Source organism: Cajanus cajan, chromosome 3 (assembly GCF_000230855.2).
Source record: "Cajanus cajan strain Asha chromosome 3, NIPB_CcT2T_4, whole genome shotgun sequence".
Classification (NCBI taxonomy): domain Eukaryota; kingdom Viridiplantae; phylum Streptophyta; class Magnoliopsida; order Fabales; family Fabaceae; genus Cajanus; species Cajanus cajan.
The window spans coordinates 38,374,933-38,379,702 of NC_138519.1; positions in this window are offsets into that span (position 1 = coordinate 38,374,933).

Here is a 4,770-nt window from a genome sequence, read left to right on the forward strand (position 1 = left end):
AGTTCAAAATGTTCAATACGACCGTACTGAACTTTTGGGAGGCCGTATTGGGCTTCATTCCCTCCACTTCCTTATTTTGAGCTATTACAAGACCTCTAGACCTACAGAGAATCCTCCTAGGGCCTTCCATGAGTCCTTCTGGCTGACTTTCCTTCAGTCCTCAAGAGTCTTCAAGCTTTATTTCCGACCCGGACAATTTTAGGGGTCTACATGTATACTTGTACAAACTTACTTACCAAATCATGAAATATTAAATTCATGGCCCTTTGATATGTAGCACCTGCATTTTTTAACCCGAATGGCATCATCACCCACTCGTAAACACCTAGAGCTCCTGGGCATCAGAAAGCAGTTTTTGATACATTATTAGCTGTAATGTAAATTTGATTATATCCGGAATAACCATATAATAGACTTATGATTTCGTTACCTGCAGTTGCATCTATCATCGTCTCAATGATAGGAATAGGGTACTCATCCTTGGGGGTAGCTGTATTAAGATCTCAAAAGTCAATACATACCCTGAGTTTTTCGTTTTTCTTGATAACGGGCACAATATTTGACACCTATTCAGCATATCTTGAGGTCTTGATGAACTTAGCTTTCAATAACCTTTCAATTTCTTGTTTGATCTTGTCAATCACTTCTGGGGCAAATCTTCGGGGATTTTGCTTCACCAGCTTCTTCCCGGGGATTGTTGGTAATCTATGTTCTACCAAACCTCGATCCAGACCAGGCATTTCCTCATAATCCCAAGCAAAGCAATCTTTAAACTCGTGTAATACTTGAATAACTTCTTCCTTTAGCTTCCCTTTCAAGAGCTTGCTAATATAAGTGATTCTCTTATTTTTGATAGTACCCAAACTGATTTCTTCTAGTGGATCTTGAGATTCTAACGTGATCTTCATTCCTTGACCTTTCGAATCCCAATAGTGAATCATCAAAAATACAATCTAGCATTGCTTCCAATTCTTGCTTTTTCTCATCATCCCCCTTTTCGACCTCTTGGTCTGCTCGATCATTTCTTGTTTTTTGGTATTCTTTTTCTTTGGCCATTGTGGTCGTACTGCTCGCACATTCTTTCGATGCTGTTGACATCTCCTCGATATCTTCATAATTTACGGCCTTTCCGGCCGTTCGTTTGGCCATATAGGCCGATATTCGAGCTAAAAAGCTCGGATATTGATCTTGGTGTTTCATTCTTGCTCTTGAGCCGATTCTATTTCGGCTCGAATAACAAATGCTCTCTTCACATCCCAACAGAATATTTTCTTGATGCCTTCTTCCTCGTCCAACATATTGGCATTATGGGTATCGAAAGGTTTGGTTTAGGCAAACGCCGTTAATTGTTGATCTGCAAAATACATTCCCACTTCATAATCTTTCTGGTCAGCATCGAGTACCTCTAAATCTTCATCATCATTCCAGAAAAAAGATTTTCTGGTGAACATTCGAAGGAACAGCCCCAACTCCATGTATCCATTCTCGAGCTAGTAAGACATTAAAGTTTGCCTTTGACAGAGTTACAATAAACATAGTTGTCCTTTTCACACTACCAAATTGTACATCCAGCAAGATCATACCCTCAGGCTGTGATGACTTTCCTGCATAACCTGATATGAGGATATTGTGGGGTTTCAGATCAGCCATTGTCTTTCCAAACCTTTTCAGCATTGTTCTTGGGAGTATATTTATGGTTGCTCCTCCATCAACCAATACTTTGTTCACCTCATGCCTTTCGATCATCAACGTCAATAGCAGAGGCTTAAGATGAGCCTTTATTTCTTTAGTGGGTGAGTTGAACACCGCTGAGTTGAATTTGGGGATAACTCGAGAGATCTGGTTAACCCAAACAATTTTCGACTCATAATTAGGGTCATCGAAAAAATCCTCCCTGTGAATATTTTCTTGCTGATTCACAGATTCCATGGCGCCAGCATATTCAGAAGGTAAAATTGACACTATACCACAAATATCTTCTAGAGAATCCTTGAACCCACTCTTGAAACAGTCAGTTATCATATCTTCATCATCCTTCATGAACTTTCGAGATGATTCACCCTTTTAAGGTACTGGGATCGAGAAACGATTTCCTCTAAAACCCTCGAATGTCGCCTTCCTCATTCTTTGTTGTCTTCTTCATTGGATCTTATTCAGATTATTAAAAGGTTGTTGTCTAAATCCACGTCCAGAATTTCTAGGCACATTCAAAAATTTCCCATGAATTCCCTGAAATGTGGGCTCGACATAATTCATGACTTGTTTGCCTCGACCCATTCTATCCATTTGTCTTTGTGGAACATTCCATTTTCTTACTGGACATTAGCATTTGGCACAAAAGTATTTCCAAATTTTGGTGAGTTATGCATTTCCATCTTTCCCATTGGACCATTATATTGAGGCATGTGCATTTGCCTCATCATTAATCCAGTACTAGGTTTTGCCCTTTCTCAAAGCTTCTCAGCTTTGTAGCCTTTCATCACCGTCGATTCTTCGAAGGCTTTAGCAGCAGCTCTATCGAACATTGCACTGCATTGAGGGCAAAGCATCACCTCTTTGTCAACATCCTTCTTCTTAGAAAGAAACTCAACCAAACTATCTCCTTCCTTTGGGTAAATGGGTTCCTCCTCCTTAGCAAAATTATCCGGCAGTTCCTCAAGTTTTTCATCTGAGATAGGCTCAATATTTTTATCTTCATCAATGTTGACTTCGACCATGTTGATCCCCATCGATACTGGCTCTACATATCTAGTATGTGCTACAAACAGACCAGTATCCACTTTCATCTCTTTCTCCTCGAAAGTGAGGCGACCCTCAATGATCCCCTTCTCGATCATATCCCTGAAACGTACACAGTTATTAGTCCAATGACCATACATGTTATGATACTTACAGAACTTCTTCCCTTTTCTTTGCTCGAATGGATGAATTTTATGGTTTTCTAGGAGTGCAATCTGTTTATCTTTTAACAAAATATCAAATATTTTATCAGCCTTAGTTACATCGAAACTATATCGCCTAGTTGTACTCCTTTCCATGTTATCTTCTGGTTTTAACATTTGGCATTGATATGTAGGACCAGGACGTAATTCGGCTATGTTAACTTCAAAATCCTCACTCAAACCCTCACAATTAACATCTTCATTAATCTCCGAGTTTTCTATATAAGCAACTTTTTCTTTTCGAACAAACCTATCGAACTTCCTTAATTTTTCTTTTTCTAACTTAATTTTCTCGATTCTTCTTACTTTTTATGCTAACTAGGCCATATCCCTTAACTGTTTGCTTACCAACTTTTTCCGAATCAAAAAATCTAACCCTGTAGCGGCAATTTTAACCAATTCATGTTCAGGGATATTTGTATAGCATCGAGATTTCAACTGCCTGAACCTATTCAAATAGTTGTCTAATGTTTCATGATTTTGTCTTTTTATAATCATTAGGTCGACTATACTCACTTTTGTTTCTCCTCGAAAAAAGTGTTCATGAAAATTTCCTTGTAACTGTGCCCAAGTATTAATCGAATTAGGGGTTAAAGTCGTAAACTAGGTAAAAACATGCTTAGTTAGAGAACCTGGAAAATATTTCATTTTCAAATATTCGTTATTCCTTAAATCTCCATATTCGACTAAGTATCTTGTAATATGTTCGACTGTAGACTCATTTAATTCTCTCGCAAATTTCAAAAATTTCAGGATTTTTGCCCCCTTAGGCAATTCTACCTGAGTTACGTATTCTGGAAAAGCAAACACAAAATAGGGACATTCATTTCGACCTACCTCGAAACCATGTCTGTTTAATATCCTTTCTACAACTTGATCTAAATTTTCCTCAAGATTCTTATGAGATCTATCTAAATTTTGAGGGAAATTTACATTCCTAACTTGGTTTTCCATTTCATTCAAATTTGTGCTCATGGCTCTCGAAGGTTGATTATCTCCTACTTTATCTCCTAGTTTATTTATTAATTCATATAAAAGGGTGAGTATATTATGCATTTGAGTCAATAGTAAATTAACCATGTCATGATTACTATGGTCCATCTGTTGTCGAAGGGCTATCATAGCTTGATTACTTATACCTGTGGGGACATAGTTACTTTGTCAAACCAGAGATCCCTCATAACTTGTCCCTACATGTTGATAAGGATCTTGCATGATAAATCCCATTCCATTTGGTCCGGGATTATATCCTTGTGGGGATACATGCATTTGTGGATTTGGCCCTAAATAAGGTACTGGCATCTTGACATATATGGTTTAACTAGTTCCCCAATTTGGCAGCATACCCCATGGGTACTCTCGAGTGGCATTTAAAACTTGTTGAGACACGTTTATCTCTCTCGCCACATTCTCAGGTACTATATTCGATGGCGTTGCCCCTGTGTCAAAACAGTTACATTTTCCCCATTAGTATTTGGATTTCTATTTTCTATATCTACTGGAACATCATTATTTACCTCTCTAGATGTAGACATGGTTCTTCCACTCCTAAGTCTCATAAAACATGCCTAAAACTAGTTCACTTATGTTTTCAATCAAAAGAGTCCCACCGGGCGTGCCAATTTGTTTATCGTGGAATTCGTTTATGAGTTCTTTTTATTTGAACTAGCAAACAATCGTTTCAATTTAGGTATTTTACAGAATTAAACTCTCTTAAGAACGGAGATAGATGAAACAAAGTAACTAATAAGCATTTGTTTCCAGATTTTCACATACAACTATTAAATAACAATTTTTGCCCATATAAACATTCAAATGAATGGAGTGA